This window comes from Nannospalax galili, unplaced genomic scaffold (assembly GCF_000622305.1).
Source record: "Nannospalax galili isolate Female #2095 unplaced genomic scaffold, S.galili_v1.0 scaffold283, whole genome shotgun sequence".
In the NCBI taxonomy this organism is placed as follows: Eukaryota; Metazoa; Chordata; class Mammalia; order Rodentia; family Spalacidae; genus Nannospalax; species Nannospalax galili.
In genome coordinates, this window is record NW_008350535.1 from 604465 (window position 1) to 619323 (window position 14859).

Sequence of the window (14859 nt, forward strand, 5' to 3'; positions counted from 1 at the left end):
GGATTTTTATTTCCTTTTAAGGACCCTAGTTATATAATATTGGTCTCTAAAATACATGCAGAAGAAAATTGAAAAAAAATGTCATAAACAGAAATCAGCGTCCCCCTTTAATTAATTAATTAATTAATTAGTTAATTAATTTTGGTCTTTTTTTTGAGGCAGGGTCTCCCTGTAGCCCCAGATGGCCTGGAACTCACTATGTAGACCAGGCTGGCCTTGAACTCACAAAGATCTGCCTGCTTCTGCCTACCGAGTGGTGGGATTAAAGGCGTGCACCCCCACCTCCGGCTATGGGGTCCCCCTTTTAAAAGCACTCAATGGGCCTTTTGCTAGTGACCCACTGAGCCATCAAGAAGGGGCAAAGTAAAAACACTGCTTTCGGGTAAAGTAGCAAATTGTGTTGTTTTACTTCAATCGGTGTTTTGACAAGAGAAAAAAAAAAAGAAATTGAATATGAAGTGGAAATGAATATGAACAAAGAATTGAATTATGAAATGGAAAGAGAATTCATGAATGACATTTAAAAGTTTATAGAGAACTGCTCATCAGACAACCACTTTGCATTTTCTTCATTTTGCTTTTTCTCCATAAGGCGATCATTTATTCTCTAGAACTTATCAGATGAATATTTGAGTTACAAAAATACATGTTTTTAAATGGATAAAAAAATGACGCATTATCTTATGCTCAAGTTAGTAAATTGATATCAAGCTTTGAATGAACAGCAGGACATAAAAACACCTCTAGCAGTATTATGAAGCATTACAGATGTTTTTTTTTTGGAGTAGCTGCTTATTTCCTAAATAGATTTACTGATAGCCTTTCTCATTTAATAAAAGAATGAATTGGAAAACTATGAACAGATTGTGATAACCAAAAATAAATGAACTTGACAACCTAGAAGAGAGGCAACTGCCAATGGACCGAGCAATAACGGAGGGGAGTTGGCATGGAATTCATGATGAATAAGAAATAAAAATTTTGACATTTAGGTTTAGAACAGGCTGCCTAGAAGTGGATTTTGGGAAAAAAATAGCACTTTTAATTTCTCAAAAGATATTCTATTAAAATATGTAGTCAACTGTGTTTTATTTAATAGTTTTGCATATCCTGTTTTCCCCCCACCTCCTCTAAAAATGACTATAATGGAGATTCCAGTTCTGTTGGTTTTAACTTATCCTCAAGAAGTGAATGATTTAATCTTTTAATTATGGTTGATATCTCTAGAAAAAAAATCTTTTTAGAAACTGGAATTCCTGTTTTCATTTTTTCTCATTACCTGTGTATTTTGAACAGGTTACTTAACATCCTTAGCCCTCAAGTGCCTCATTTCTAGGCAGAAAATAATAATTTAAGAGTGTTTGATAATCAAAATGAAAAAAGCATCTGACAGTGTGTTAAAAGCTTTACATTTTATAAGCTGAGCAAAATCATATACATTTCCCCCTGGAATTCTCTGGCATCATGTGTTCAGTATCCTGGCAATTGAAGGTTTTTACTTTTCATTCGTCTATCTGCCATTGCATAGTCAAGCAGCCACAAACAGATTAAGCATGAGTCTCATTAAACATTTAAGTAAAGAACCATAAAAATCTCATCCAGCTTCCATACACTGTAGCTAAAGAAACAAAGGCACAGGGAAGTAAAGGGACAAAACCATTTACTGAGCACAGCAATTGCTTAGTGTGGGATCAGGACGGGGGCTCAGCTGTGGTGGACAGCTCCAAGTGGTCAACTTCTGTGATGCCATGTCACTTCCTTTTCGTAAGGTAGGCATGAAAGCCAATGCTTATTGGGTTAATGACTTCATATTTTGTACAGGTCCTTCCAAATAACAAGCAATTGCTTCTATTTCTTATGATAGGCTATGGGGATTTAAAGATACATAGAGCAGAGGGCCACTCCTAAGTGATCAAGTAAATGTTAAACATATGGAAGAAAATTAATTTGAATTTTAACAAAGCCAAAACTTTTACTAGTATTTGGAAGTATTTAAAAACTATTTCACTAACGCACACACACACATGGTGGCCAGTATGTATAATCGCATCACTCAGGAGGCTGGCACTAAAATATTGCAATTTCAAGGGTAACCTGGGCTACAAAGCAGGAGCCTATCTAAAAAAAGTTTTTTTTTTTCATATAAATCAAACCTAACATAGAAGAATATATCTATTATCTAACAAAAATGAGATAATAAATTGAGTTTTATTGCAATTCACCTGAATGATACTTTATAAATAAGAGGACTAAGATTTCATGCAGAAGTTTTTTGCTTAACTAAGGAATTTTTTTCTTAATGTTACTCTAAGGGGAAAGACAGGTAAAAATAAAATGCAACTTTCTTCTAACAAAATGTATAGTTCTAAATTATATAATTAAAATATATAATAGAATGCTTTGATATTCATTAATGTAGCAGGTGATGATATTAGGGAGTGTAACTCTTGGTGAAGAGGTGAAAAAAATTATAGAAACGCTGTTCTTTTTAGTGCTAGGACTCAAATCCAGGGAACTGACCAAAACAGGCAAACCCTCTGTTAGTGGGCTACATTCCCTGTCTTTCTATCTTGGTTTTTGTGATGGAACAGGGTCGAACTGGTAGGCTGCCTTTGTTTATAACTATTCTTAAAAAAATGTCTTGTCATGAAACAAAGGGCTTGTTTATCTGGGTACACTCAGCTATTCTATCTGTTTCTGAGTACATTGTGGTTCACCGACAAAGGGGCCTTAGACATTGTAAAAACCAAGTCAAAAGTTCCAAATTAGTTTAAGACAAAGTAGACTAAGCATTATATCAAGTTTCTCACAGAAAAAGAAGCTATGTTTGTTTCCAAATGTGTATATATACACATATGTACATACATACATATGTATACATGTATATAGAATATGTGTGTGTGTGTGTGTGTGTGTGTGTGTGTGTGTGTGTTCAGATAGTGAGAGTCTGAGATGGAGAAACAAAAAAAGATAGTAGTTTATTTTAAGGCTCTGGCTTATGCAGTTTTGGAGGTTTGGTGATTCCAGAACAGATGAAGTAGGCTGTCAGGGTGGAGACTCAAGAGAAAGTTAAAGTTTGAATTCAAAAGCAGTGTGTTGCCAGATTATTCCTTAGAGGAGATTTTCAGATGATTGGATTGATAAACTCTATTGGATTAATAGTTTATAATTTAAATGCAAATCTTAGTCAAAAAGACCTTCACAAAAACATCCAGGTAATATTTGGCCAATTATCTGGCTACTAGAACCAGCCAAGCTGATAGCTTAAAAATTAACCATCTCACCATCTCGGATGTTCTGATCATTAAATGACTTGATACAGTAAGACATTAATGCATTGGTCTGGCACATGGCATCAATCAAATGTTCTTTAAGCAGCAACTTTGTTGAACAGTATTGAAAAAATGACAGCTGTCTTTAACTTGTATAAGAAATGGCAGAATATCCAGGTGTGATCGCACATACCTGTAGTCCCAGAACTTGGGAGACAGAGGCAGAGGCAAGGGGATATCTGAGTTCAAGGCCAGCCTTGTATACATATTGAGTTCCAGGCTAGCTGGGGGTACAGAGAAACCCTGTTTCAAAAGGAGAGAGAGAAAAAGAAACAGATGACAGGAGACACTAGGTGATCACGAAAGCCAACACAACATAGGCAAGCTTCCTACGAAATTGCTGGGGCCCTCATTCAGATTGAAAGTGTGTGAAGACAGACATCATGTAGATAAGAGAAACATGCTGGAACACATTTGTTTTCCCCTTTAGCTGCTTTTCCGGCCAGTTCTAGAAATACGACTATTCCTAGTGGCCAGATAATGCTCAATTCCTTCAATCTGAACAGGGAAAGTGCCTTGCTGCCTTTAAAGGAAAAAAGAGAGGGGGGAAGGAGGGAAAGAGAAAATCAGAGAGAGAGAGAGAGAGCAAGAGAGAGAGAGAGAGAGAAATTGCTGCTAGCACTTGAATTTGTGCATTTGCAGGATATCCGTGTGGGCAGTCATGCGGAGGTAAGAGGACAATCTTGGGTGTCAGTCTTCACCTTCCACCTTCTTTGAGACAGAGGCTCTGTCATGCTAGGCAATCTGGCCTGCAGATTTCCAGGGATTCTCTTGTTTCTGCCTCTCATCTCCCCATAGGAATACAGGGATTATAGATGTGTGCCATTATGACGCTTAACTCTTACAGTGATTCTGGGGAATTGAACTCAGGTCATCAGACTTGGGTGTCAGTTGCCTTACCCTCTGAGCTATCTCCCTAGCCCCAGAAATTTGTTCTTCCTCTTTCTCTCTTTCTCTCTCTTGCTGTTGCTGGGAAACAGGTACAAAATAAAGGCCTCTCTCATGAGACCCCCAGCAGCAGATAGCTACATCATTCACAAATACACGGAGAGGTTCATTACAATAAGTAATGAAAGATATGCCGTTCCTAAGTGGATTTGGCCTTCACTCTAAATCACTAAGAAACACACAGGACTGCAGCCTTGACTCCCTCCCCTTTCTGTTTCTACTGTGCTGTGCTACAGGGCCAGGTCCTGTGCACACCCATGTCTCAGCCCTGAAGCTCAGAGTTCAGGCATCTGCAGTCTCCTGCTCTAACAGGACCACTGCTATCCCCTTCTTCATTAATTGTAAGTTTTCTCAAAGCCTGTTTTTTTTTTTTTTTTTTTTTTTAAAGGTCATAGTTTGTAATGAGCTCTGTATGCAAATTCCTTAATAAATCTATTTTCCCTAACAGCTTTTCTGACTTCCCATTTATTTCACGAGTTTAAAATGACCATTTAAAAAAAAAATCATGATGGCTAAAAGTCAAAATGTCCTTGGGACTGTTAGCAACATACTCTGTTCCAAAGGCCAAAAATGTCAAAAGTATTTGGGAGCTCGTATCTAATCCTTAAAAGATTTTAGGGTTACCTCTCCAGAGGTGGGGAATGTAAGAGTACCCAAAAGCCCCATAAAAATAAATAAATGAAAGAAGAAAAAAAGAAAAGAAAAAGAAAAAAGTGATGGGGAGATATGGGAGGTGTTGGAAGGGAGGGAGTGGGCATGGATTTGATGCCCACTTATATGCATGTATGAAATTCTCAATAAAGTTTTTGTAAAAGTTAAAAAGAAATCACAAGCACTCTTTGCTCCGATTTTCGCCCCATAGACTTTGAACTGCTTCCTTTCCTCATGAGTCACTGGGGAGCTTGTTCTGTGTGTCGTCTGTGGCTTCTGGTATGAACAAAGCATTATTCTGCTGCTTCTCCTTTGTTCCATGTTTTGTCTCTCAGCCCTGTTAACAAAGTTGATCTTATAAAGGTGGCTGCTCATATCGCAATTGAACTGGGAGAGTGTCTCTGTACTCTTGCATGTAAAGGACAGGTGCTAGTGTCAGCCTTAAGCAGATTGGGAAAATGAGGCAGTCATTTTTGGTGTCCTTCCTTCTGGGGGCCGACTCCTTTGTTGGGCTCTTCCACTGTCCATCTCTTCCAGTCAATGCTCTTTTTCAAAAACATATTTTATTTATTATTTTTATTTTATGTGAACCAGTGTATTGCCTGCATGTATGTGAGTGCACCCGTGTCATGCAATGCCGCGGAGGTCAGAAGAGGGCTTCAGATTCCCCTGGAACTGTAGTTAGGATGGTTCGTAGCTGCCATGTGAGTGCTGGGAATCGAACCCAGGTCCTCTGAAAGAGCAGTCAGTGCTCTTAACCACTGAGCCATCTCTCCAGCCCCCCAGTTAATGCTCTTTAAGCCTCACTGAGTTGAGAATCTTTTTCGGTAAATTTTTAAATTGAATTATTGTGCATTCATACAAAACATCTTAATTATCTTTATACCCCCTCCTCCAGCCACACTCCTCCATATTCTCCCACCCTCCCATCAGGTTTCATGCATCCTGTCATATATGTTAAGGCCTATCAAGTCAAGTGTGTGTACTGAGCTGTGAACCTTTGCTGTGCGTGTTTCTGAGGCGACATGAACAAGTGCCAACACATCCCAGATAGGGCACTGTTCTAGTTTGGTTTCTGTTCCTGTCACAGATAAACACTGTGACCAAAGAAATTTGTGGAGGAAAGGGTTTGTTACAGCTTACAGGTTACAGTCCATCAAGGGAAGCCGGGAACTCAAGGCAGGAGCTTGAAACAAAGCAAGCAGGACTTCTGTTCACTGGCTTGTTCCCTCTGCCTTCCTTACCTCCCTTTCTTACACAGCCAGGTCCACCTACCTAGGGAAAGCACTGCCCATAGTAAGGCGGCCCTTCTACATTTATTAGCAATTAAGAAATTGCTTCACAGACACCACCAGAGGTCAGTTCTTCAGTAGTTGAAGTTCCCTCTTCTCAAGTGACTTTAGGTTTGTGCCAAATGGACGGCTGAAGCTAACTATGACAGGCACCAAGCCCAGAAACAAATAACCAACTCAATGCAAGTGTAGCTTGGTGAACTAATGGGTTTAGTTTGGGTTGCCTACAGAATGGGTGAAGGATTATTTACAGAAGTACGGACTTAGGTGTGGCAACCTCAATGGAGAAAATGTTTCTTTTCCCCAAGCAACTATTAACTGTCTGTAAATCCTTGGAGAGAGGCATGTCCTCATGAGCTCCTCCAAGCTAGTGGGCTCAATTTTGTGCAAGTCTCCTGGTTAACCACACTGCTGACAGTTCAAGAGGGCCATGGCCATGTCATGCTCAGAGAGCAGTGTTTCACAGCTCCCTTCTCTCCAAGAAGCTAGCTTGTATTTGCATGAATTTCATGTCATTTAACTTTATTGTCAGGGAGGTCACAGTTAGAGAATGATATTTAATCCTAAGAAACACAAATTATTGAATATCCACCTTCTGACATGGATACCACATTTTAAAAATCACACGATAGTTACATATGCATGTCTTATTGGTCTTCAGCTTTTAAAGGCTATTTCTCTGCGAAGTAGGTAGTTTCTGATAAGCATCTTGAGTTTTTTTCTGTCTTAGTTTCCCTTTGTGAACTGCTATCGCTATTGTCCTAGTGGCTTAAGAACTCACAGGGAAGGACTATCTTTCTCTGGAGAATTCCCATCCACCAATGGAAATCACCCAGTTTACACATTCTTGGACAGTAATTAAGTAATTAAGGCCTTAGAGAATTCCCCACACACAGCTAATCCGTGGTTGACAGGGGGAATTAAATCTTGACACTGCACATAAAATTGGACCGACTGTGGGTTCCCATTCAGGCTCTAGAATTGATCATAGGCTCAGGCTTCAGCTGGTCCTTACCTGATTCTCCTTGTCCCTGTTCTTCTTTCACACCCTTACAAGTTCCCTCAAAATCACTAACACAAGAATCATTAGCACAAGAATAATCAGTACAAGAAAGCGCCATGAGACTCTGCATTTAGAAGATACTACTTAAGATCCCTCATTATAGGGACTGGGGAGATGACTCAGCAGATAATGTGCTTGCCTGTGTGAATACTGTAGTTTAGATTTCCAACATAAATGCTGGGCCGATGTATAGTGGCTTGCCTGTAATTCCAGTGTTTGGAAGGTAGAGAGAGTGCATCATCTGACAAGCTGACTAGCTAGACTATCTTGTTGGTGAGTTCTTGGTTCAATTAAGAGACATTGCCTCAAAGAATAAGGTAAAGAACAATCAAGAAAGAACCTTTATGTCAGCCTAGGGCCTCTACATGCATGTGCACTAGCACCCACACACGCACCCACACACATGCAACACATGCATATGCACATTATACACACAAGCACACGAAAATTAAAAAAAATATTCCAAGCATGAGCCAGGAGAGCCAGCAAATCATGGGACATAAAGAGAGGGGAGAGCTTTTATTGTGATAGAATTTGATAATTCAAGTAAAAAATAACATCATGGAAGCACTCATTGTGGAGAAAGTTAGAACTTTGACTTTAATTTTTTTCTATTTTGAATTACATTGGTCAAGACACTTAGTATCTTGAGCAGTCAGCTGTTACACGTCTTGATCCAACATTGTTCGAAGGCTAGAAAACTTATTACACCTTCTGATTTGCCTTCTATCCCTTCAGAAATGTATGCCTCTGTGCATTTTCATAAACAAATTCATATATAAATTGCAGACTTTGTAAATTTAACTATGTCCAGATCTTATACCTACAAATGATACTTTTGAAAGAAGAGCATGGGAAAATTGTTGCCACATGACGATTCCTTGTATACTAAAGGCATTTTGCAAATAACTACTGCAGGAGCAAGCTCAAGGCCAGGGACAGGAATAGGATTTTTATTTATTTATTTTTTTTTTTTGCTTATTAAAGAAGATCAGGAAACTTTCAAGATCTAGTTGTATCTGTGAACTTGTTTTACTGGGTGATATTTCTAGAAACCCGCTAACGCAGAGACATCCCAAAAGTTTATACTTCTGCTGCTGGCCATAGAACTACTCAGATTTAGACAATCCTCTCAATTGGCCACAGCTCTTTACTTTTCCACAGCCCATAGCCATGTCTGTCCACGATCACATCGAAGGTAGATGGATTCACCTATGCAAGGCAGACTGTCAATAAAATAGCACCTTTCTTGGTCTCTTTCTGAATCTTCTGTGACTATATATTGATCACAGTGTTTACAGTCCATCTGCACCTTTCCATTTGGCCTTGGAATTTGGCCTCTCTTGACTTGATTACTGTCTCTCTGCTCACTAATCTCTCTTTCTTGTTTCCTTACAGGAGCTCTTATGGATGGATATGCCTCCTGAGCATCTTCTAGGAGAATTGCGTCATCAATTGCATCATGTATACATACCACTACCTCACAATACTAAGTGCCCAGATAATGTCCTCTCTGTGCTTTGTAAAACAGAGGATGACAAATGAAATGCAACGAAGCCACCAAACAAGTTCAAAACTTCAAGACTGCGAATGACTACTGCCCTTGTTCCAGGCACTGTGAGATCCCAGGGGGTGAACAGTGGCTTCTTTCTCGAGCTTCGCTATCTATTGATCTCACCCTATCGACCAGGCTTATCACTAGGGGAACACTATCTTAAAATATGCTCTCTGTCCATTGTGTAATTGCCACAACTCTGGGAGCAGAGTAAAAATTCTTTCTTTATTATGACTACATCTATTATCCTTTATCATATACTGACTGTGTGACAGGAACTTGGGTCAGTTATCTTTAGAGCATTAGTTTCTATCCGCATTATAGATTGCATAAGTAATTGTTATTCCATTATGCAAATGAAGAATGGTTTAGAGAGGCCAAGACATCAAATAACAAATCTGGAAACAAACTTGTGCCTTGTCTGACTTTCAAATGTTTATCCCAGTCTTTGTTGTTTGTTTCTGCGGTGCTATGGATCAAACCCAAGTCTTAAACATGCTAAGGAGATGCTCCAGCAATGCGCTTTACCTCTGACCCAACCTTTACTGTTCTCTTATTACTCAGCCTCAACCTGACAGTTTGCTTGATCTCCTGCTATGTTTTTCCAAATAACTATCTCAGTGCCTTCAAGCAGCACACATTCACTGCTTCAGTTTATATGGGTCTGGTGACTGGCTTCTTTGTTCAGAGTTTCTTTTCTTTTCTTTCTTTCTTCCCTTTTTCTTTTTTTTTCAGTCTTTTTGAGACAGGGTTTCCCTGTAGCTCCAGCTAGCCTGGAACTCACTGTAGACCAGGTTGGCCTTGAACTCACAAAGCTCTGCCTGCCTCTGCCTCCCAAGTGCTGGAAGTGAGGCGTGTGCCACCACACCTAACTGTTCAGTTTCTGAAAGTGCAATCAGACATTGCTAGCTGTCTTCATAGCTTTATGGAGATTCATATCCCCTTTGAAGTTGTTAGAAACACTAATTCTTGACTTCTTATCTGCTCCTCTTCTCCTAGGGGCCTCCCATTTGACTCTTTCCATAGAGGTGCCCAGCAGGGCTCTTAGCTTCTTGAAGGGCAGCTGGAGTCAGACTTTTTGTTGTGCTATTATGGAGTTCAGAATTTTTTAAGATTTATTATTTTTTAAATTTTATTTATTATTTTTATTTTATGTGTATGCATGCATTGCCAGCATATAGGTAAGTGCACCATGTCATGCAATGCCCGCAGAGGTCAGAAGAGGCTGTCGGATCCCCTGGGACTGGAGTTACAGACAGTTGTTAGCTGCTGCGATTCAAACTCGGGTCTTCTGCAAGAACAACCAGTGTTCTTAACTGCTGAGCCATCTCTCCAGCCCCTAAGATTTATTTTTATTTATATGTATGCTTATATGAGTGTGAGTGTCTGTGTGTGTCTGCGTGTGTGTGTGTGTGTGTGTGTGTGTGTGTGTGTTTGTATGACCATGTACATAGTGGTGTCCTCAGATGGCTAGAAGATGAAGTTGGATCCCCTGGAGCTGGAGTTACAAGTGAGTTACTGTGGCTGCTGGGAAAAGAACTCCAGTCCTCTGCAAGTGCAGCAAGTGCTTTTAAGCACGCGTCTGTGCCATCTCTCCAGCACCATGATGGAATTTAGATAAACAGCCTCATCAAAGAAGTGGCACCCCACTACCTCTGCTACATTCTGTTAGTTAAAGCAGGTCACCCATGCTACCATACTCACAGGGTGGAGAATCATCCAGGGATGTAGACTATTGGGAAGCGACCTTGTGTTGGCTTGACTACACCCCCTTAGCAAAGTTCTCAGGAGGCTGTTGACCAAGGTTAGAAACACATTTCCCACAGCGTAATAGGCAGAAGTTCCTGCTGAGGCTGTTGCTTCCAGCTACCAATTTCCTTCCCATTGGTGAAGAAGGGAGGAAGCACTTCTCTACTTTGTTGGGGGAGGGTGACAGTTTGGCCACAAAATGCTTCATTACCCAGATGAAAACCTCTTTAAAAAGCCAAAGTATGTTTTTTTTCCTCCAAAGAAAAATATAGAAAGAAGTCATGTGTTGCTAGGGAAACCACAACCTTTCGGTGTGCTTATTTAGAAAAGAGACATATTCGAGACTCCTCAGTGGAAGAACAGGGATGGTGCATTGTGTACTGAGAATAAACAAAGGAAAAAAATCATTCTTTTGAAATAAAAATTCCATTATCTTGCATCTTGCTAAAAATATTTTATTCTCAGGGGTTCAGTTTGAAATTCACCCCTTTCTTCTCCTTTCCAGTTTTGTCTTGCTTGCACATGAAACTTCCTTTGAAATCAGCAGATTCTTTGCATCTGGCAAAACAGAAGAGGAGGAGATACTGTGCAAACCAGCAAAAAGTCATTCTGACATGGCATGGCTAAGTAGCAGTGGGATCTCCTCCTTCTGACCACATTATACCAGGATGCTAAGTTAGGAGTTTCAGAAGGCTTTTCAGTCCTCCTAGTACACCAGCAAATGCCGTATACTACTGCTTAAATGATCACATTTTTATACAGATAGTGTGATTCACTTCACGCTTTTGAAAAGCCAATTCTATTTTTAGGTGTCTGAAATTTTAGCTAAAATGGTTTGGTGTAGTTTGACTTTAAATACCACTTCTACAGATGTTTTAGCATCATGACTCCTCCTTTTGTTGAATAGTAAGAGATGTCCTTATCCTGTACTCTGGAGAGCAGTCTCATTGAATACCAGCCACCAATCTGTGGTGCCACATCACTGCGACTTCCAAGATCTAAGGAACTACGGTTTCCATCTCTTCAGGGATTTTTTTTTTCCTTGTGAAATCATAGAGGAGAAGTGGGATGAGGGAGTAGATAATTAACCTAGCCTTTGTTGACCTGCAGAAATATTGTTATCTAACTGTCCATGGCTGGGCATGTGAACCCAGGGTAGCCTTCTGAAAATCATCTGTGGAAGGCATCATTTGCAGTCTATTACAGTTTGAATGTGAAATGTTCCCCTCAGGCTTGTGTGCTTGAACGCTTGGTCTCCAGGTGGTGGTATTGTTTTGAGAGGTTGTGGAATCATTGAGACTATGAGAAATAGCTAGCAGAAATAGGATTCTAGGGGGTGGGTCTTTAAAGGGTATTATAACCTGCCACTTAATTTATGACTCATCAAGATGGGAACAAGTCAACCCCTGATCCATCCATTGTGGCTGCCATTCCTTTCAAGCAATAATGGACAGTTTCAACAGGTCCTTCTACCCTTGAGTTGTATCTATTAAGTATTTCATCCTAGCAATGAGAAAAATAGCTAATACACAATTTGAAAAGGAAGGGAAAAGGTGCCCAGAAATTGAAGGACATGGTATTGTGAACTGGATGTTGTATTTACACTTCTACTGTTAGTTACTACAAGAAAAATGTCCTTGAGTGGATGGCTTCATTTCCAAATGCTGCTGAAGATCATTGCTTCTCCTCCAGGATGGGACCAGCGAGGTGTGTGGATCAGGAAACCTCTTCAGTGATGAGCACATAGACCATTGACAAAACACAGGACTCTGGTAGGAAAAGGGTTTTCAACTTTCTCTTGGATCCTTGAAACTAAAAACTGTTGTAGAGTTTGAGTTGATCAGCAAAAGGCACTGTTTTAGCCCCACCCACCCTGACCTCTACAGGGAGGCCTCCAAGTCCTCCTAGCCCAGAGAAATGGAATAAGAGATGGTTTCCCTCCCAGGGTCCTTGGTACTGACCAGAGAAGCTTCTTCTTTGCACACAAATATTGTACATGTGTCCCTTAATCTGTAACAATGATTCTGGCTTCAAGGGCAGATTTGTTCAAGAGGAACTTTCAAGACTCTCTAAAGAAAGCCAATCCCTCTAAATTCATAACTTTATATCCATAGACCAGTGTACCTTTTAGACATCATCAGAGATGTTTCTTTGTGTAGTGGGCAGAGGTTGATGCAGAAACTCATAATTGGTCAAAGCACAGAGAACAAGTGTCTGTGGAATGCTCAGCCAAAATGGGACGTCTATACCACCCTATTCCCAAGGTTCAGGTATCATGGCAGAAGGGGGTGAAAAGTGTTTAACAGTCAGAGGTTGCGGAGGACCAGAGTGAAACAGTGTCTTTTAGGCATGACAGGGCTACTGCATTCATGAATTCATGGCAGCAGTGGATGCCTTCACAAGACCTACACAAGATCAAGACAGCCAACATTTTAGCAGGGAGGGAATCACATGTCCCTGTCCCTATCAGAGGGGCTATTGACAGTTGATGGTTACTAGGAGAGGAACGGTCAGTATTCTTTAAGGATGTGGCCCCTAGTAGGTGGACCGTGCTCCAGTGGATGACACCATACCCATGAGCATGCAGGCAATGGGTTATCCAAAAATAAAAGGAGGCATGAAGTTAGAAGGGGGTGAGGAGTTGGTGAGGTGGATCTGGAAGTAGTTGTGGGGAGAAGTCAGAAATGAATATGATCTAAAATACATTGTATGAAATCCTCAAAGAATAAAAGTATTATATTAGAACAGAGTCTGTGAGACACTTAGCAGTCTTCACTTTCACCTCCAGGGTGTCATCCTCATTGTATGCAAACACAGTGTGGAGATGCTGCTGGAGGGAAAACATAGTCCACATGTGGTTCATTTCCTTCTTGAGGGCCTTGGAAAGAGCAGGTGCCTTGGGAGCCCTCTGTAACGAGGATGATCACTTCCCTGGAATCCATAACAGTTCCCACTATCAGGGCCGTGGTGGACTATCAAAGAACCTAGCAATGGGCACATAATGTCTATGATCACTGTCTTCATATACATCCTAGACAGCAGACTAGAGAGCAGCTCACTGAACAACAATGCATCCACCAGAGCCAATTCCTCCAATATATAGCTCCATTCTACTCAGCCTGCACAGTGGCGACATTCCCATTTAGGATGTGGATGTTTTCTGGGTGGATGTCAATGCACTCAAAGAAGTTGTTTCACATGAAGGAGTGGTACCTCCTTGGATGCTCTTGAGGAAGGCCCACATACTTGTCCATAGCGAAGATCTTCACATATTTAAGGAAGAAGTTCCAGTTTTTCTACTACTCTATTAACTTCTGAGAGCAGCCAAGTGTGGTAGTCCTTGTGGGAGCCCCAAGGTGAAGTGCTTGTCAGATCTTGGGTTAAACCAGATGATGTGATTTCTCATGTATATAGCCATCCACTTGCTGCATATGGACAGTGGTCCAGGATGATGAATTTCATCTTGTCACATGGAGGTCTCCTGTGGAGCTGGCAGCTGAGCTATATTCCTTAATTTGTACTATTTTTCTGTAATAATTGAAAACTCAAATATTTTGCTTAGTAGCTCCAAATCAAATTTCTAATATTCTTGTAATCATATCTTACGGGCAGCATAGCATCCTAGTTTGTAGAACTTGGTAGTAATAGAAAAAATTAAAACCACTCAGTTTGACAGGATTGCATAACAACAAGGCATATGTGTTTTTTAAGCTCTTCTTAAACTGTGAACCTGAAAACTACTCAAGAAAAATGTCTGAACTTCATAGGTTTCTATGTTGCATCAAGATGGTAAAAGAAATGGGCAAGAAGACCAGGAACAGTTGGAAGCATGTCCCTGTGGCAAGCCTTTTTCGCCTGGATGGAACAGGATGCAACACGTTGCAGTGGTAAATTGACCCAACAAACATTTTCTGATAGTTTATCAACACACTATTTTAGATAAATTCCCAGCCCATGCTACTCTGGTGAAGCAATTTCATAAACCAGAAAAGAGAATTATGGTTTTGATATAATCCTAGAGAACAATTCAAGAAAAAAAATTGCAATGTGAGAAAACATGTCTTCAAGCATCAAGTTAAGTTCACTGCAGGGTTGTTCACAGATATTTTTATCTTTTAAAAGTGGATGGAAATTGAAATTGTCGTTATGTGATTTGGAAATCCTTTAATTACTCTGCATCAGAGAGTCAGTCATCTGTATGGTTTGCTGATTTTGCTATTTTAGGACTAAGGAATCAGATTCCTCATTGAAGCTCTTAGCAAATCTATT

General features: G+C 40.3%; 1 non-coding gene and 1 pseudogene across 1 annotated transcript; one reads left to right on the forward strand and one right to left on the reverse strand.

The window, feature by feature from the left end:
• Positions 1-298: 298 nt before the first annotated feature.
• On the forward strand, positions 299-431 carry LOC115072846. Its single transcript, XR_003851851.1, has one exon. It is a non-coding gene; the product is annotated as a small nucleolar RNA SNORA21 (small nucleolar RNA).
• A 12893-nt stretch (positions 432-13324) lies between these two features.
• LOC115072840 lies at positions 13325-14052 on the reverse strand (annotated as a pseudogene).
• Between the last annotated feature and the right edge of the window lie 807 nt (positions 14053-14859).